The 21,284-nt window shown below is 44.2% G+C and overlaps 1 protein-coding gene across 2 annotated transcripts in view; it reads right to left on the minus strand.

The window, feature by feature from the left end:
* Window positions 1-21,284, minus strand: part of HPSE2 (heparanase 2 (inactive)) — a 299,278-nt gene that overhangs the window by 145,898 nt on the left and 132,096 nt on the right. The gene's annotated exons all lie outside the window — the stretch shown is intronic.

Here is a 21,284-nt window from a genome sequence, read left to right on the forward strand (position 1 = left end):
CCTCGCCCTGGTCTTGCCACACGCTGTCAGTACTGGGAGAGTAAAACCAAAGCACAACAAACTCAGGGATTTCATCCTCTGTGTATGAATAGAACTCTCCCCTGGCATTAACTGGAAACCAACTCCGTCGTATTTCATTAAAGACCACAAACCTCATTCTAACCCCACTAATCCTAATGGTTGACCCTAACTTTGCCACCCTCCTTCCCCTGCTGTTCCCCCAACATCACAGCAGCTGATTTGCCCTAAAATGAAGAGGGACCGACTGTTAGGGGGTTTTGCAGACTTTTTGAACTGGGCATCTGGTATTTTTCAAAACTGTAAAATATTTTAACTGAAAACTGTCCTGAAAAAAAACAAAACATAAAACCGGAAATGTTTCAATCTGAAATTCTTAATTAAAACCACACTCATACTGCTGCCTTAGTATTTAAAGAAGGAAGTTAAAGAAGAAATGTACTTTTGCACATCATGGACAGCATTATACTAAACACAGAATGCTGCCAAGAGAGATTCCTTTTCAAGGCTAGAATAGATGCCTCCAGCTGCACTGGGCTTGTCCCCATTACAAAGCATCATTGTGTTTGAACAGGATTGTGAACAATCAAGGTAGAGGACATGATGCTGAACCTGATTTAGGGTCAGTGTAGACAGCACAAGTGTGTGTTCAGCATTGTGTCACTTAACTTGGCGGTTCACAATCATGTTCAAAACATGATAGAGTTTCTGAATGTGGACAAGTTCAGACATTACCAGCACTGTTTCTCTGGTCTGGGAAGACTGAAGACACAAAATTTGGAGAATAGCAAACAGCAGCAATGGAAAACTCACATTCTCCTTCAGCGTATGGCAGCAAGGGAGGGAGCTTCCATGCAAAGCTACAAAAATTCAGAAATTCTATTTTTTCACTTGTGTTGCCTTGTCTGTATATGCTCCTGCAAAGACTTCATGACAACATCTATTCATGTTCTGAATCTTTCTGATACCACCCTAACTTCTGCAAAGCTAGCCTCACCCTTGAGGAAGGAGTTAATTTTGAACTAGATTTCGAACATGTTACGTTTACTCTCATGAGGCATTCAGACATCCCCCCAGTGATCCATACTTAGCTACGTGAAGGCTGAGTTCCTTAAGCTGCACCACTCCCTGCCAGATAGACTCATGATGGGCACCGGCTCCATGTCACCCAGACTCCTCTCCGGCAGATGTTCATGGGGCTCAATACTCCACTGGGTCTGAGACCACTCAGAGAATCTGGGAGATGCCCAGACTCAGGGTCCACCGGCATGCAGTCACCCCGAACTATACCTCATTTAAATCAATGCATGCTCCACCGTCACCAAAGTGCCACGGTGCCTGGCACATCGATGAACAGCAGCTAGCTCAAACTCAAAACAAGAAAAATAGGAGATGCACGTAGGAAGGGGATGCTCTTCAGGGCACTTGGAGGGATCCTTGTATCTTGGTCAGCCAAAGGCACTGGCATGGGGCAGAGCCACTGCGTCCTGGTCATTATTGCCCAGGCACACAGATTACCATTCCTCCAGTGCCCCATGAAATCACCTCTCTCCCCTAAGATGGGAGTCACCTCCACTTTCACCACCTCCCGGTCAGAAGAGCACAAATGGCTCTAGCTGCGGGTGAGCAAAGCTTCCAAAGGACGCTTGCTGCAGCCCGCTGGGTCTGTGACTAAGACCACGTTGTACCTGGGTTTGTGAACCCCATGGCCTTCCCATTTGTGTCAGAACCCAATGGCAAACCCTGGTCCCCATCTAACAGTCCTTAGTGGAAATGGACTCGCCCAGCACTCCTCCTCTGTGCCACTTCAAGCCAGCTGGGGTCCACAGATATACTGAAATTGGAGAGACCCTGCTTTAGGTTGTCAGGCACCAGGGAAAATGCTCTAATCAGGAGACCCTTGGCCGTGAAACGCCTTGGGCCAAAGCAGATGAGATTAGATGCATAGACTTAAAGCCAGAAGAAACCACTGTGCTCATCTAGTCTGACCTCCTGCATAACACAGGCCAGAGAATTAGACTCAGTGGGTTCTGCATCTGGCCCAATACTACTGTCTGAAATATAATGTGTTTTAGAAAGATATCCAGCCTTGGCTCAAAGTCTGCGAGTGACAAATAATTTGTTACGTCTCTTGGCAATGGTTAATTGCCCTCACTGTTAAAAATGTGTGCCTTCTTTCTAGTCTGAATTTATCTAGCTTCAGCTTCCAGCCACTGGGTCTTGTGGTGCCTTTTCGTGCTTGATTAAAAGGTCCCCTACTATTGGATGTAGATGCTTACAGACTGCGATCAAGTCACCTCTAATCTTCTGTTTGTTAAGGTGCATAAATTGAGCTTCCTTAGTCTCTCACTAGAACAAAAGGGTTTTCAGATCTCAAATCTTTCTTGTAGCTCTTTTCTGAACCCATTCCAATTTGTCAACAGACTTTTTGAAGTGTGGACACCAGAATCCCACACAGTGTCCAGTAAGGGTCTCACTACTTTTGTATACAGAAATAATGCCACCTCTTCTTCCTACTTCATATTCTCCTGCTTATACAGCACTCTCCCTCCTGCCTGCACGCAGTCGGCAGTGTGACTGCAGCTTGGGTCAGCAAACCTAAAATAGCTTTAATCTGCCGAGTGCAGCTGCAAATAACAGTGAAGACGTGGTGGCATAGACCCCAGTGTGGGCTAGCAATGGAAGTGCACACCCAGGATTCTAGACTGGCTTGTACAGCCCACCCTGGCATCAGCGACACTCCATCTTCACACTGCTATTTTTAGTCATGATAGCTGGATTAAAGCTACCGTGGAGACGCTACATTAGCTCTGACTGCAGTGTAGACATGGCCACAGCTATGGCACTGAAAGCTCATGTTCAGCTGGTTTCCACCATGATCCTAAATCCTTGTTAGTGTCGCTGCTTTCCAGAATACAGTCCCCACCCAGTAAGTGTGACCTATGTTCTTGCTTCCTAGATGGACAACGTTGCATTTAGCTGTATTAAAATACGTTATTGAGAAGAGTCCACTTTACCATATGATCCACCTCACTCTGTATCAGTGATTTGTCGTTATCATTTATTTGTCATTGTGTCATTTTCTGTGTCATCTGCAACATTTAGCAGAAATTATTTTGTTCTATTGGACCAAGCATACCCCCCCTCCAGGGACACCCCCATCGGATGAGGATTCACCATTTACAAGTACTTTTTGAGAGCTATCATTTAGTGAGTTTTTAATCCACTTAATATGAGTTATACTCATTTTGCACAGTGCTGAGGTTTTATCAAACTCTCACATGGTATTAAGCCAAAAGTCGTACACAAGTTCAAGTATATTGTATCAACAAAGTTACCATACCCAGGACGTTCTAGGCCAAAAGCACCCACCCGTAAAACTCTGCCAAGGAATCTTATTGAACTCATGCCTTGCCTCCTAGAGAGGAAAGTGCAAGAATCATCTTCCCAGCCTTTCAGCCCAGGTGAGCCTGCCTTCACACGTCGATATCTCCCTGGAAGAAGGGACTGAACTATAGCCCACTGAGGATGGAGTGGAAACGATAGCCCCAGCAGAACCATGCTGAAGCTTAAATGACTGCACATGCTATTTAACTAGAATGGTAATTGGTGCAATGTGGACACATGGCTTTCCCGCTGTTTGGGCCCTGGCTGGCCAACCCACAGAGCAGATCATTAGAGGTCATCAGAGGAGTTTTTGAAACAAACTGATAAATTAAACAGTAATAAGTCACCAGGACCAGATGGGATTCACCCAAGAGTTCTGAGGAACTCAAATGTGGAATTCTAGAACTACTAACAATGATATGTAACCTCTCATTTAGATCAGCCTCTGCACCAGATGACTGGAGGATAGCTAACGTCACACCAATTTTTTTTAAAAGGCTACAAGGACAATCCCGGCAATTACAGGCCAGTAAGCCTAACTTCAGTACCGGGCAAATTGATTGAAACTACAGTAAAGAACAGAATTGTCAGAAACATAGATGCACATGATTTGTTGGGGAAGAGTCAATATGGCTTTTGCAAAGAGAAATCATGCCTCGCCAATCTACTAGAATTCTCTGAGGGGGTCAACAAGCATGTGGACCAGGGAGATCCAGTGGATCCAGTGTACTTAGATTTTCAGAAAGCCTTTGACAAGGTCCCTCACCAAAGGCTCTTAAGCAAAATGTGCTACCATGGGATAAGAGGGAAGGTCCTCTCATGGATTGGTAACTGGTTAAAAGATAGGAAAAAAAGGTAGGAATAAATGGTCTGTTTTCAGAATGGAGAGAGGTAAACAGTGGTGTCCCCCAGGGGTCTGTACTGGGACCAGTGCTGTTCAACATATTCATAAATGATCTGGAAAAATGGATAAACAGTGAGGTCTCAAAATTTGCAGATACAAAACTTTCAGATACAAGATAGTTAAGTCCAAAGCAGACTGTGAAGAATTATAAAGGGGTCTCTCAAAACTGGGTAACTAGGCAACAAAATGGCAGATGAAATTCAGTTTTGATAAATGTAAAGTAATGCACATTGGAAAACATAATCCCAACTATACATATAAAATGAAGGGATCTAAATTAGCTGTTACCACTCAGGAAAGAGATCTTGGAGTTATTGTGGATAGTTCTCTGAAAACATCCACTCAATGTTCAGCAGCAGTCAAAAATGCTAACAGAATGTTGGGAATCATTAAGAAAGGGATAGATAATAAGACAGAAAATATCATATTGCCTCCATATAGATCCATGGTACGCCCACATCTTGAATACTGCATGCAGATATGGTCATCCTGTCTCAAAAAAGATATATTGGAATTGGAACAGGTACAGAAAAGGGCAACAAAAATTATTAGGGGTATGGAATGTTTTCCATATGAGGAGAGATTAATAAAACTGGGACTTCTTTAACTTGGAAAACAGATGACTAAGGGGAATATGATAGAGGTCTATAAAATAGTGACCGGTTTGGAGCAAGAAAATAAGGAAAAATCATAGAAGATTAGGGTTGGAAGAGACCTCAGGAGGTCATCTAGTCCAAACCCCTGCTCAAAGCAGGACCAACCCCAACTAAATCATCCCAGCCAAGGGTTTGTCAAACTGGGCCTTAAAAACCTCTAAGGATGGAGATTCCACCACCTCCTTAGGCAACCCATTCCAGTGCTTCACCACCCTCCTAGTGAAATAGTGTTTCCTAATATCCAACCTAATCATAGAATCATAGAATATCAGGGTTGGAAGGGACCTCAGGAGGTCATCTAGTCCAACCCCCTGCTCAAAGCAGGACCAATCCCCAATTAAATCATCCCAGCCAGGGCTTGGTCAAGCCTGACCTTAAAAACTTCTAAGGAAGGAGATTCCACCACCTCCCTAGGTAATGCATTCCAGTGTTTCACCACCCTCCTAGTGAAAAAGTTTTTCCTAATATCCAACCTAAATCTCCCCCACTGCAACTTGAGACCATTACTCCTTGTTCTGTCATCTGCTACCACTAAGAACAGGCTAGATCCATCCTCTTTGGAACCCCCTTTCAGGTAGTTGAAAGCGGCTATCAAATCCCCCCTCCTTCTTCTCTTCCGTAGACTAAACATCCCCAGTTCCCTCAGCCTCTCCTCATAACTCATGTGTTCCAGTCCCCTAATCATTTTTGTTGCCCTCCGCTGGACTCTTTCCAATTTTTCCACATCCTTCTTGTAGTGTGGGGCCCAAAACTGGACACAGTACTCCAGATGAGGCCTCAACAGTGTTGAATAGAGGGGAACGATCACGTCCCTCAATCTGCTGGCAATGCCCCTACTTATACATCCCAAAATGCCATTGCCTTCTTGGCAACAAGGGCACACTGTTCTCGTCCACTGTAACTCCTAGGTCCTTTTCTGCAGAACTGCTGCTGAGCCATTCGGTCCCTAGTCTGTAGCGGTGCATGGGATTCTTCCGTCCTAAGTGCAGGACTCTGCACTTGTCCTTGTTGAACCTCATCAGATTTCTTTTGGCCCAATCCTCCAATTTGTCTAGGGCCCTCTGTATCTATCTATCCCTACCCTCCAGCGTATTTATCTCTCCTCCCAGTTTAGTGTCATCTGCAAACTTGCTGAGGGTGCAATCCACACTATCCTCCAGATCATTTATGAAGATATTGAACAAAACCGGCCCCAGGACCGACCCTTGGGGCACTCCACTTGATACCGGCTGCCAACTAGACATGGAGCCATTGATCACTACCCATTGAGCCCGACAACCTAGTCAGCTTTCTATCCACCTTATAGTCCATTCATCCAGCCCATACTTTAACTTGCTGGCAAGAATACTGTGGGAGACTGTGTCAAAAGCTTTGCTGAAGTCAAGGAATAACATGTCCACCACTTTCCCCTCATCCACAGAGCCAGTTATCTCGTCACAGAAGGCAATTAGATTAGTCAGGCATGACTTGCCCTTGGTGAATCCATGCTGACTGTTCCTGATCACTTTCCTCTCCTCTAAGTGCTTCAGAATTGATTCCTTGAGGACCTGCTCCATGATTTTTCCAGGGACTGCGGTGAGGCTGACTGGCCTGTAGTTCCCAGGATCCTCCTTCTTCCCTTTTTTAAAGATGGGCACTACATTAGCCTTTTTCCAGTCATCCGAGACCTCCCCCGATCGCCATGAGTTTTCAAAGATAATGGCCAATGGCTCTGCAATCACATCCGCCAACTCCTTTAGCACTCTCGGATGCAACTCGTCCGGCCCCAGGGACTTGTGCACGTCCAGCTTTTCTAAATAGTCCCGAACCTCCCCCACTGCAACTTGAGACCATTGCTCTTTGTTCTGTCATCTGCCACCATTGAGAACAGTCTAGATCCATCCTCTTTGGAACCCCTGTTCAGGTAATTGAAGGCTGCTATCAAATCCCCCTCATTCTTCTCTTCTGAAGACAGAATAAGCCCAGTTCCCTCAGCCTCTCCTCATAAGTCCTGTGCCCCAGCCCCCTAATCATTTTCATTGCCCTTCACTGGACTGTCTCCAATTTGTCTGTATCCTTTCTGTAGTGGGGGGCCCAACACTGGATGCAGTACTCCAGATGAATGGACTATAAGGTGGATGGAAAGTTGGCTAGATTGTCGGGCTCAACGGGTAGTGATCAATGGCTCCGTGTCTAGTTGGCAGCCGGTATCAACTTGGCAGCTGGTATCAAGGGTTGGTCCTGGGGCCGGTTTTGTTCAATATCTTCATTAATGATCTGGAGGATGGTGTGGATTGCACCCTCATCAAGTTTGCAGATGACACTAAACTGGGAGGAGAGGTAGATATGCTGGAGGGCAGGAATAGGATACAGAGGGACCTAGACAAATTAGAGGATTGGGCCAAAAGAAATCTGATGAGGTTCAACAAGGACAAGTGCAGAATCCTGCACTTAGGATTGAAGAATCCCATGCACCGCTACAGACTAGGGACCGAGTGGCTAGGCAGCAGTTCTGCAGAAAAAGACCTAGGGGTTACAGTGGACGAGAAGCTGGATATGAGTCAACAGCGTGCACTTGTTGCCAAGAAGGCTAACGACATTTTGGGCTGTATAAGTAGGGGCATTGCCAGCAGATCAACGCACAGTATTGTAGCCAACTTTCTTTCCCCCTTATAGTCCATTCATCCAGTCCATACTTCTTTAACTTGCTGGCAAGAATAACGTGCGAGACCATATCGAAAACTTTGCTAAAGTCAAGATATATCACATCCACCGCTTTCCCCATATCCATAGAGCCAGTTATCTCATCATAGAAGACAATCAGGTTGGTCAGGCATGACTTGCCCTTGGTGAATCCATGTTGACTGTTCCTGATCACTTTCCTCTCCTCCAAGGAACCAAGCCACTGATCCCTTAAGAACATAAGAACGGCCAGACTGGGTCAGACCAAAGGTCCATCTAGCCCAGTATCCTGTCTTCCAACAGTGGCCAGTGCCGGGTGCCCAAAGGGAATGAACAGACCAGGCAATCATCAAGTGATCCATCCCCTGTCACCCATTCCCAGCTTCTGGCAATTGACAATTGAAATGGGGTTTCTGAATTTAGGTGCCAAGCCTTGGTTTATTAAATGGTTTTTTTCCTACAGCTTTTTTTCCTGAGAAAGCCTCTGACTATTTCTTAATAAACCAAGAGGTATCTTGACCCCACTGCCAGCCCTGACCCACGATTCTTTTTATTATTATTAAGCAAAGCCTTCTGCTCAAAATAAATTGTATTCTGAGGTTAAAGAATGATATTAAAATCTAACAGGGGGATGCTGGATTAAGTTAATGGTGACAATGGCCTGCTTTCTGGGAGAGGAATCTGAGATTTTTTTCAATATCCTTGTCAGGTTTTAAACCTTATTAGACTAAGTAAATAACCAACATTAAACCTCTGGAAGGCATTCTGATCCCAGTCCAAGGAGGCAGCAGTCACAGGCAATTCTCCAGGGATAAAGGTCAATCTGCACAAGCAGAATATTTTCAGGTTTAACCAAGTCTATCTGACTGATTAATTAAACCTTTATCTGCCTGGATATGGGATAAGCCTCCATTTAAAATAAACCTATGGAAAATATTAAAACCTACTTATTAAAATAAATGCCCAAAAATTGCATGGCAACCTGTAATTAAATAATTCCACATGAGCATCCCATCCACACATAGCATGTGGGATATCACATTGGCTTCTAGCTTCATTAAATGTGAACCATGTGGGCAGCATTAGAAGAGGGAAGTGCAAGAAGAGGTGAGCTCACGGAACGGGATGTGAACAACCCAAAGTATGTTGGGAAAGGGTAAGAAAAGGCAGAAGGGAGGGCTGAAGGCTTATGATTGTGAGGAGCCAGAGGGTTTCCACCATCAAGAGATTGTAGGCTTGCCCTAAGCAGGCAGGGAGAGTTTAGCAGCTAGAAAGAAAGACTGGGGTTTGTCCTTGGAGGAAACTTTTCCAAAGCAATTCTCTTCCAATTCAGCGATAATCTTGCTCCATTTTTCACTGAGTACTATGGATGTGTCAAGACTGAGACTGCAAATTGAAGCTGACTTTGTATTACTGGAGTGCAGAAAAGGGTCAAGCTCTCAGAACTGGAAAACCTGTTTATGCTCTCATTGCTCAGAAATGACTCAACAGATTTTCACTCAAACTTCATGCCATCTCCTCAAAAAAACCATCTTTAGGCTGAGACTAAGCACGAGAAATTTCAGCCTAAATGGAAACTTTTTGATAAAAATTACAAACATCTGAAAATAGGTTCAGAGTAAAAAGTCTGTGTCCCCCTTGGCTCTAGTCTGGAGTAATGATGGCAGGATGAAGAGCACATGGGACAAGAGAGTGGGCCAGAGAAATGGTTGCTGGAAAGAAGTGGAGGGATGAGAAAGTGCCTTGGAAGAGCAGAGCAACAGCAACATAAAATTCAGATAATCTCAGCCAAACACAGATAATACTGAGCCCCACAAATGAGATGCTGTCTCTCTAAGCCTTGGCTTTCTTCTAGACTGGAAGGCACCCTAAACAGTGTGCTGCTAAGCAACTAGAATCCCACACAATGGGGTGATGAGAGAGTCCTATAGGAGTGTGATCATGAAGAGGTAAAAGATCTTTAGTGATTTAGAAAAGGATGTAAAACATTCTGGTATCACTTGTGTTAAATCTCTCTGTAAATTGAACAGACAAATCTCATATTGTACAAGTCAGCCTGCCATCATGGCACAAATTCAGCCCTTATTTGAGAAGAGAAAATGGCCCATGTGTTTACGAGATGTTTTTAAAGCTGTCTCTTCAGGCCCTGGTTAATTATTTCATTTCAATAAACTTTACTGGCATCACAAAATATATACAAGTCTTGCCACAGTGATATGCAATACAAATTTGTTACTATTGGCGAGCCGTGGAACCTCATCAGCAATCTGATTGTTCTGCACCCAAGGCTTTAGAAGAGAGTCTGCCAATGCCCTCAGTGCACCACAGGTGAAGTCCTGACCCAGTGAAGTCAACAGGAGTTTTGTCACTGACTTCACTAGAGCCAGGATTTCACCCAATATCTCAGTCTGAAGCCGGACTGATTTGCAACTACAAGTGGAAAACAAGTGCTGCTGGGGTCAGATTGCTATGACCATTTCAATGACCTTGCTCCAGAAGGGGAGAGACAGGGCAGTGGCTGGGGCAAGGTGTTTATGTTCTAGACAAAGTGTTACTGTGTATTTCATTCTTGGCACAGAAGGTGCTTTAAATCCTACTGATGATGGTTTCCTTCTTCTACAAAGATGGGGCTCTGTAAAATCCCTTAGAGTCTGATGGCTCCTTCCCAAAGCCAGACGCACTAGGAGGTGCAGGCTGTTGGCAGCCCTGTGGCCCAGAGGAGCTGTTGACCGTGTTTAGGCCACAGTCCAGCAGCACTTGATTTCATCCAGCAGAAGTAAAAACTGTTTTATTTATTTTGCTGGCCTAACTGGCGAGGGCGGAACATTCATTAGCTGCCCATTCGAGCCACAGCCGCAATCCAGATGCAGGGCCCCCGAATGCATTACCCTGCTCCCGAACACTCCACTCCTGTCTCACACCCGTCCATTACAGGAGGGTTGCTGAAGATTCGCCCTGACATCAGTACTCAACATTCTGCTTCAGGAAATAGTCCGTCTTCCCTGGTTGAGCTCTCCTGGGCCTGATTCTGTCCCCTTCCCAGGCAGGGAGTCTCCTGATGATTGGTGCCATGATGGAGGTGCCCCATTGGGGTAGACACTGCACACACACCTAGAAATGCACGGCCTGGCCCTACAAGCTTGCAGTCCTAACATGTCCATGTGAAAACCACTTGTGCGAAATGGCAGGAGCTAGTGACACAGGTGCACGGGCAGTTATGGGCTCAGCTGGATGGTTCCAGACCATTCAAATCAGCAACCCCAGCTCCCCTGCAGCCTCGCCATCGCTGCTCAACATCACCTCGGACAGGCCCTGAGGAGGGATTTGAAGGAGGAGAGGGCGGTGGCTCCACAGATCACACAGGGAGGGCATTTCAGGTGGTTCATCATTCTTATTCAAATTACAGTAGCACCTACGGGCCTCAACCAAGGGTCAGGGCCCTACCGTGCCAGGTGCGGTACAAACCTAATGAAAGAGACAGCCTTTGCCCTGCCCAGTCTGCAATGCAGGTGCACCTGACAAGAAACAACAGACACCCCCGAGGTGGGTCAGGAGGGCGAAGTAACTGGAAAATAAGCACCACTCGCAGCTTCCACCCAGTCCTGCCCTTGTCATCTGCACAAATACAAGCTTCACCCAGAGGTTCATGCAGACACTTTGCCCCCTTATTTGCATAGTTCTCGTCAGACTACTGGGAGGAGAGGAGACGGCTCTCACAGTTCCCAAAGGAGGAAGGACAGTCTTTAGTAGACAAAAAGTTCAGGATTAAAATTTGACCAGGATTCTTCACATGGCCTGAGTAATACAGAGTCTTCCAGGTTACCGTCAGTCACAGCATTTTCCTTCCTAACTGCGAGTGGTAGAATAGGGCCTAGCTTAGTTTGGTTCCCCATCAAAAGAGCAGAAAGCAAAAAGTTCCAATTTATGTGCAGGAGCAAATTTGCCCATCCCTCACAAAAGCCTCAGCTTCAAACACTAACAATGATCCAGGAGGCTTTGACGTAAATGCTGTAATGGTGGCTACAAAAATAAGTTCTTCAGAAGTGGCTTGTGAAGCACCCAGCGAGTGCCTGCAGGGCCTGGGTTGCAGGGAAGGGAAGTTCTCAGTAACTGGAAGGAGCTTTCAAGAAAAACAAAAGTTAAGCAGTGCCAGCTTGTAGCACAGATTTTCCATCCACTAAAAAATAAAAGATGTGAACTCTGACAAAGCTCCCTGCGGGTGAAATGCCCCCTAAGCAGAGGGCCAGCACAAGACTCTAGAGCGACTGAAGGGTGCATAGGCCCTGAGTTGGTCCATGGCGCCGAGTAGAATAGCACCCTCTAAGCCTAGTTTTGCTCTCAGAGGTAATACCCTCCCGGCACTCGAAGCTAGCACTTGGCACTTTCGGACCTGTCATCTGTTCTCTATGTACAGCACCTGTCTGCTCAGAAGGTGCAGATACCCTCTCTCAAGATGTAATTTCCAGCTTGAGAAGATACGTCCACACTAGCTGGATGACAGCTAAAAATAGGGTCGCCCTAGTAGTGTGAGCAGGGGAGGGACTGGCCACCCCAAGTACATACCTAGCGCCTGGGATGGGTATGTACTCAGGGCGGGTAGCCCCTCTGCCTACTCACCCTGTCACAGCCTGATGAGAGCTAGCATGGGTCTGTCTACACTTTGAGCTGGAGGTGGAATTCCACAGAGACGGAGCGAGCAGAGAGCCTTGGGAGCTGAAGGAGCTGGGGAGCGAGAGGCAGAGAATGAGTTTGGGAACAGGGAAAAGAATGCTTATTCGTCAAATCCTGAAGTCACAATTTCTGGTGACTCCCACTGCCTTCAACTGGAGCATTCACCGATGACTAATACTAGGCACCTCCCTCTTTCATAACGCTTTCAACCCAGAGCTCTCAATGTGTTTTACAGATAAGTATCATTATTCCCATTTTAACAGATGGGGAAACTGAGACCCAGAGAGAGAAGTGACTTAGCCAAAGTCATTCAGCAAACCAGTGGCAGAGCTGGTAACAGATCCCAGGTCTCGGGAGGCCCAGTTCAGTGCACTCGCCACTATACCACACAGCCTCCCGGAACGAAGATTTCAGGATCTGGCCACAGGTGCCTGTGCTTGCACGAGGACAGGGGCTGGGGAGGGAGGGGAGAGAGATTTGGGGGGGAAAGGGAGTAGCAGGCGAGGAGGAAGGTGCAGGAGGAAAAACAAGAGTTTATTTTTTTCACACAGGATTAACAACATTCCTCAGAAATTCAATGTTGCCGTCATGTTCTCATTTGTTAACCAGAACCAATTTAATTTTAAATCTACATGCAGAGCCAAAGGCAGTGGGGTGGAGGGGGGGGATATTTTGCAATGGCTCTTCGCTCCCAGTTGGAAGACAGACTACAACTTAACTAGCTTGATTTCTGCTGTAGTAAACAACTCCGCAGGTTCACCATCTCCCAACCGGAGACTTGGAGAGGACGGACCCATTGCTGGGTCTGTCTCCATTTGGTTAACAAATCACTTCAGACTTGTCTGCAGCCGGCATGAAATCCTGTGTCAGGAGAGTGGTTTGTCACACGGAATGCCTCCCTCTTGCTCCATGCCTGCCCTCTGGCACTCTCTGTTTGACGGCTAGTTTGGTGGTTTTTAGAAAAACGGTCTTATTCCCACATTTAACAAAAAGCAGAAAGCTGTTCCCTGTTCGCTACCAGGAACACATTTCTCCTATCAGCGTGAGTCTGCCGTGGTTTTATGCCTTGTTGTGACAGTTTGGTAAACAAGCTGATAAAATCAAGCACTTTCCAAAGGAAAAGTTATCGCACTCATGTACGACCCAGCTTGTCAGAGAACTCCAGGCACACTGGTTCTGCTTACCATCTGCACAAGCTGATTCAGAATAATATAACAAAGTGTGGTTCCTGATTTCCTTCAACGTAAATAGCCCCATTGAGCTATAAGGGTGTTTACATTCTGGAAGGCAGTCATAGCATTCGTGCTGATTACTCCTCATACCCCATAACCCGAGCCAGCGTTCCCACACTGAGCATTGCAGCAACCCTCCTGCAGTCCTCCTCCTCACCACCCCTGCTGGGAGAGGCTGGGGTACAAATCACTGAGCTTCACAAGCCAATGCACACATCTTATACTAAAAAAGCAAACCCCAGGCTAACATTGTGGTCCAGCAGTAGTGCATTTGTGCCAGCAAGTCAGGATGCAACCCTTTACAAATATTATACAAACAGCCAGCGCTGGCCAAGAGCATTTTATCCAGGAACAATTGTAACCACCGAGATCCAATTCTCCAAACTGTAATATCTGGCAGGCAACGGAAAGAACAGTCACATTTTAAAATGAAATGTTTTTGGTAGGTAAAACTGCAAATATTAAGCAACAAAAGGTCAGGATTTTCTCACTACTTTGGTTACAAAAGCAATTTATTTGTTTGTTTCCGTAGTGCCCACACTGGGCTGGGAGCTGCATAGACACAAAAGAGAGAGGGTTCCTTCCCTAAAGAACTTATAGCTTGACAAAGCCTCATCTAGGAAGAGTAGTTTCTCAAATTCTACACTCTCCTGGGCAAAAGAAGATGTCCGTCACTTTGAGAAAGAAATGGGAAGAGTCACAAAACCCAAAGGATGCTGAAAGCCCCATCGCTACTTGATGTAGCGCCGTACTCTGCGTTGGCTGCGGGTGCAGCGTATGTGCTCCTGGCAGGTAGATCTCTGAGAAAGAGGAATTTTCCCCGGGTATTTTGGAATATGTGTTACTGCGGACATTAATTCCATGTACTTTATCTATCTGTGCAAACTGTGTTATAAAAGCACTGACATTTTTCTTTTGTTGCAAGAGACCGTTGTTTATTCTTGGCCTGCATAACTGCAGGAGAACAAGAACTTCCTGAGTCCACAGGTGGAAACCATGAAAGGATAAAACTGGGCAAATGATCACACAAGCCAGGTCACACGTTCCCATTGTAGTAGATTCAAACCCTCCTGAAAGAATGGCCCTGACACTGGGTATACGAGGGAGAGTGCAGATACTTGCGATCGGACATTCCGTTTCACGAACCGGAGGGACTGCATTACTGTCGGGTTTTCATCATCAGTTATGTGCTACAAGTTCACCATGTTTTGTTTTCACTCCATATAGCACAGTCACTCATGGACCTCATCTCCTCCTGCTCTCTGCTAGCTTAGCACACATCTCCTCTGACCCTTCAAACAAACTCCCCAGTGCAGGACTAGAATTCCTGCCTTCCTGTAGCTCTCTGCTTCATGGACTCTCCATCTCAGACCCAACTCAGCTGAAAACAATTCTCTTCTCCTTTGCATTCTCCCCCTCTGCTAATAAGTATCTCCAAAAATGCTTTACTGAGTTAGGTTGAATGAAAGAAGCTGTACAAGATAAAGTTGTCCTGTATTCTACTTTTCTCTCCAGCAGCACTGAAATGGAGGTCTCGGATTCGTTTTAAATGTGTGCTGAAAAGCGTGTGTGCAGAGAAGAGGCCTGCACAGCTACACCCAGAGGATGAGAAGGAGGCAAGCCCAAGTGTGTTTACATTGGCTACTGATGTTCTGCCAAGTCCATCAGACATAACTGTTTAACAATAAGGGCTTTTTTTTTTCATGAGCTCTCATCTCATCTTGTGTGAGCTTTTGTCTTGAATTTCAAAGCACTCGAGTACTATTTGTACTGAATATTTTTACAGAAACAAAGCAAAAGGGTTTTCAATTTGCATGTGAATGATTCATAGATTCCAAGGCCAGAAGGGATCACTGTGATCATCTAGTCAGAGCTCCTGTATCGCACAAGCCAGAAAACTTCCCTAAAATAATTCCTTGAGTACCTCCTTAGAAACACGTCCAGTCTTGATTTTACAATTCCCAGTGCCAGGAAATCCACATTCCAAGGGTTAATTACTCTCACTGTTAAAAAATTACACCTTATTTCCAATGTGAATTTATCTAGTGTCAACATCCAGCCATTGGCTCATGTTCCACGTTTCTCTGATAGAGTGAAGAGCCAATGATTAAATACCTATTCCCCATATAGGTACTAATAGACTGTAATCAAGTCACACCTTAGCCTTCGCTTTGTTAAGCTGAATAGATTGAGCTCCTCGCGTATGTCTGCACAGCAACTAGACATCCGCAGTTGGCCTATGCCAGCCAACTCGGGCTTGTGAGGATGTTTCATTGCCATGTAGACTTCCAGGCTTCGGCTGGAGCCTGAGCTCTGGGACCCTCCCACCTTGCAGGCTCCTAGAGCCCAGACTCCAGCCCGAACTGGGAAGTCTACACAGCAGTGAAACAGTCCCACAGCCCGAGCGCCATAAGCCCAAGTCGGCTGACATGGGCCAGCCACAGGTGTCTAGTTGCTGTGTAGATAAACCCTTTGAGTCTATCACTATGAGGCAAGTTTCTAGGTTTTTAATCACTCTGATGGCTCTTCTCTGAACCCTCTCCAATTTATCAACATCCTTCTTCAATTGTGGGCACCAGAACTGGATACAGTATTCCAGTAGCAGTCGCACCGGTGCCAAACACAGAGGTAAAATGACCTCTCTACTCCTACTTGACATTCCCCCGTTCATGCATCCCAGGATCACATTAGCCCTTTGGGCACAGCGTCACACTGGGAGCTCAGATTCAGCTGATTATCCCCTACTACCCTGAAATCTTTTTAAGAAAGTCCCAAGCTAGAGTCCCCCATCCTGTATGTTTGGCCTACATACTTTGTTCCTAGATGCATACACTTAGATTTAGCCATATTAAAATGCCAATTGTTTGCTTGCACCCAGTTTACCAAGCAATCTAGATCACTCTGAATCAGTGAACTGTCTTCATTATTTACCACTCTCTCAATTTTTGCGTTGTCTGCAAACTCTATCAGTGATGATTTTTTGTTTTCTTCCACATTATTGATAAAAACGATAAACTGTGTAGGGCCATGAACCGATCCCTGTGGGACACCCCTGGAAACACACCTGCTCAATGACTATTTCTTGTTTTACAATTATATTATGAGATCTATCAGTTACCCAGTTTTTAATCCATTTAACGGGTGACCTGTTAGTTTTATATCACAACCAAACTTGTAATCTCATCAAAAATACACCACATTAGTTTGACAGGATGTATTTTTCATGAATCCATGCTGATTTGCATTAATTACATTACGTTCCTTTAATTTTTTATTAATCATGTCCCATACCAGCCGCTCCATTATCTTGCCACAGATCAACGTCTGGTTGATAGGCCTATCTATAATTACCCAGATTAACCTGTTTACCCTTTTTTAAAAGTAGCACAACATTAGCTTTCTTCCAGTCTTCTGGACTTATTGAAAATCAACACTAATCGTCTAGTGAGCTCCTAAGCCAGCTCTTTTAAAACTCTTGAATGCAAATTGTCTGGACCTGCTGATTTAAAAATGTCTAACTTTAGTAGCTGCTATTTAACATTCTCCAGAGATACCAGTGGAGTGGAAAGAGTGTTCTGATAAGACTATATGATTTGTTTCCCCCCCAAATACAAAATAGAAATAATTATTGAACACGTTTGCCTTTTCAGCACTATTGAGAATTCTACCATTTCCATGTGGTAATGGACCAGTATCATTGTCAGCATTCTTTTTGTTCCTAATCTATTTTTAAAACTCCTTCTTATTGACCTTAACTCTGCTGGCTATAGATTTTTTCTTGTGTCCCTGGGCTTCCCTTATCAATTTTCTACAATTCCTAACATCTGATTTATATTCATTGCTATCAGCTTCCCCTTTCTTATATATTATTTTATAGCTGCCTTCACCTCCCCTCTAACCCAGGTTGTATTTTTAACCAGCACAGCTCTCTTCCTCAATTGTGGCTTTTTGGGCATCTAGTAAGGTGTTCTTAAATGATTCCCAATTATCATTCACATTTTTCTCATTAAATTCTTCCTCCCCAGCTGATTTGGTTCATCACTGTTTTTAGCTTTGTGACATTGGCCCTGTGAATGCAACAACTATTTATTTTACTGGGCTTGACTTTATTTTGCTTGCACATTATCTGTGTGATGAAGTCCATGGTCCCTTCTAGCTAAGCTGTGTTTAATTTTTGGTTCTGCCCATTAGTTCCCCTTTATCTGTCAAGAAAAATTCTAATATAGAATTCCTCCCACGTTGAGTGCAACACTTTTTTGAGTTAAGAAATTGTCATCTATCATGTTTAGAAACTCCAAGGATGTTTTAGTGCTGGCAGCAGGAGACCCCCAGCAGACATCACCCAGACTGAAGTTCCCCATAATCATGCAGCTTTTTTGCTTACACATTACAGACAGATGTGTAAGGAGGCAGTCATCCTGTTCCCTAATGTGGTTTGGTGGTCTGTAGCAGAGACCAACCAACACCCCATCTTGTGCTTTATCTCTTAGGACTTTTATCCATAAGCATTCAAGAGCATTTTCCACTGAGCTATCAGTGACTCGGAAACAGCTATTACCATTTTTGACATATAAGGCTACTCAACTTCCCCTTTTGGCGACTCAGTCCTTCCTAAGTAGGCTATAACCATCGAGTTCAACATTCTACTCATGCAAATCAACCCATCAGGTTTCAGTAATACCAGATAGACAATTTATGTTCATAAATGAGCAATTCCAATTCTTCTTGTTCGTTACTAGGCTCCTAGCATTGGTGTATAAACAATTCAAAAATTTCTTCTCTTTAAATTTGCCTAGTTACTCCAGAGTGATACATTTTTTTAAATTGCTTGTCAGCCCTAGCTGGAATGTATTTCCCACTTGTGATCTTGGAAGAAGAGTCTGCTGAGAGCATCCTCAGTCATGTTCTAAATACCCAGGAGATAGGCCACTGTGATAAAAATCTAGTTTCGTATGCACCTATTCCATAGTCTGACAGCCTCGGTGCAAAAGGAGGGGGATCTTGCTCCTCCATGGTGGTTGACGTAAAACATGCATGATATATTGTCAGTAGGGCTGTCAAACGATAAAAAAAATTAATCACGATTAATCACACAATTAAAAAAATTAATTGCAATTAATTGCACTGTTAATAATAGAATACCATTTATTTGAATATTTTTTGATGATTTCTACATTTTCAAATATATTGATTTCAATTACAACACAGAATACAAAGTGTACAGTGCTCACTTTATATTTATTTTTGATTACAAGTGTTTGCACTGTAAATAGACAAAAGAAATAGTATTTTTCAATTCACCTCAAACAAGCACTGTAATGCAATCTCTTTATCATGAAAGTTGAATTTACAAATGTAGAACTACGTACAAAAAAAGCTGCATAGAAAAATAAAACAATGTAAAATTTTAGAGCTTGCAAGTCCACTTAGTCCTACTTCTTGTTCAGCCAATTGCTCAGACAAACATGTTTGTTTTCATTTCCAGGAGATAATACTGCCCGCTTCTTGTTTACCATGTCACCTGAAAGTGAGAACAGGTGTTCTCATGGCACTGTTGTAGTCGGCGTCACAAGATATTTACATGCCAGAAGTGTATGTGTCAAACACCATTCCAGGGAAAATGTGTCCATGTTGATGCCGGGTTCTGCTCAAAAACCATCCAAAGCAGTGTGGACCGACGCATGTTCATTTTTATTATGTGAGTCAGATGCCACCCGCAGAAGGTTGACTTTCTTTTCTGGTGGTTCGGGTTCTGTAGTTTCCGCATCAGAGTGTTGCTCTTTTAAGACTTCTGAAAGCTTGCTCCACACCTCATCCCTCTCAGATTTTGGATGGCACTTCAGATTCTTAAAACTTGGGTCGAGTGCTATAGCCCTCTTTAGAAATCTCACATTGGTACCTTCTTTGCATTTTGTCAAATCTGCAGTTAAAGTGTTCTTAAAACAACAACAACATGTGCTGGGTCATTATCTGCGACTGCTGTAACATGAAATATATGGCAGAATGTGGGTAAAACAGAGCAGGGGACATACAATTCTCCCCACAAGGAGTTCAGTCACAAATTTAATTAATGCATTATTTTTTTAACGAGCGTCATCAGCATGGAAGCATGTCCTCTGGAATGGTGGCCAAAGCATGAAGGGGCATATGAATGGTTAGCATATCTGGCACGTAAATATCTTGCAATGCTGGCTACAAAAGTGCCATGCAAATGCCTGTTCTCACTTTCGGGTGACATTGTAAATAAGAAGAAGGCAGCATTATCTCCTATAAATTTAAACAAACTTGTTTGTCTGAGCGATTGGCTGAACCAGAAGTAGGACTGAGTGGGCTTGTAGGCTCTGAAGTTTTACATTGTTTTGTTTTTGAGTGCAGTTATGTAACAAAAAAAATCTACATTTGTAAGATGCACTTTCAGGACAAAGAGATTGCCTTACAGTACTTGTATGAGGTGAATTGAAAAATACTATTTCTTCTGTTTATCATTTTTACAGTGCAAATATTTGTGATCAAAATATGCACTTTGATTTCAATTACAACACAGAATACAAGATATTATTAAAATGCAGAAAAACATCCAAAATATTTAATAAATTTCAATTGGTAGTCTCTTGTTTAACAGTGTGATTAATTGCGATTAATTTTTTTGAGTTAATCGTGTGAGTTAACTGACAATTAGGGCTGTCGATTAATCGCAGTCATAATTTTTATGTGTTTGCCTTTGAGTTGCGGTAGGACTCAGAGACAGGACTCCGAGACAGCTCTAAGCTCCAGAAGATTGATATGTAGCATCGTCTCCTGTAACGTACACATGCCTTGGATTGTATGAGTATCTAGATGCGCTCTCCAGCAGAGAAGCATCCGTCATTATAATGACCATCAGGGAAGGATGTGTGAACGGAAATCCTGTGCACACATTGTGATGGTTCTTCCACCAATCAAGGGAGTGTTTCATGAAGGAAACATGTTTAAGTAGGAAAGAAGCATATCTAGACTGTGTCTGGTGGATGAATTAATGGTTCTGAGCCACCTTGGAGGCAGTGACTGTTCTGTCACAAGGGTGGTGGACACTATGTGACCCAGTAATTGAATGCAGGTAAGCTCTTGCTTTCATTGAATCAAGATGTGCTCCTATGAACTCTAGGTTCTGTACTGGTGTCAAAGTGAATTTTTGTATATTCAATTATATGCCCAATTGGAGGAATAGGCCTATGGACTCGGAAGTTGCCTGAGATGTCAGGTCCAGGGAGTGGCCCTTTAGAAACCAATCGTCCAGGTAAGGGAATACTAAAATAGCATTTTTGCAGAGTTGAGCTGCCGCCACTGGAATGACCTTCAAAAACACCGTCGGGGCAGATGATGGGCCAAAGAGGAACACTTGATATTGGAAGTGATCCTGACCAACAATGAAACAGAGGAATCGTTTGTGGGATGGATTGATAGTGATGTGGAAATACGGGTCCTGAAGGTTGAGGGCTGAAAATGAACCCGCTTGCTCTAGTGAGGAAATCATCACTGCAAGCATCACCATTCTGAACTTCTGCCCCTTCAGATAGGGGTTGAGTAGTCTTAGGCCTAGGATGGGTCTTCAGCCTCCACTCTTTTTTGATAGCGGGAAGTACCTTGAATAAAACCCCTTCCCTTTGTGCTTCATGGGGACTGAATCATATCATAGAATCATAGAATATAAGGGTTGGAAGGGACCCCAGAAGGTCATCTAGTCCAACCCCCTGCTCGAAGCAGGACCAATTCCCA

This window comes from Caretta caretta, chromosome 7 (assembly GCF_965140235.1).
Source record: "Caretta caretta isolate rCarCar2 chromosome 7, rCarCar1.hap1, whole genome shotgun sequence".
In the NCBI taxonomy this organism is placed as follows: Eukaryota; Metazoa; Chordata; order Testudines; family Cheloniidae; genus Caretta; species Caretta caretta.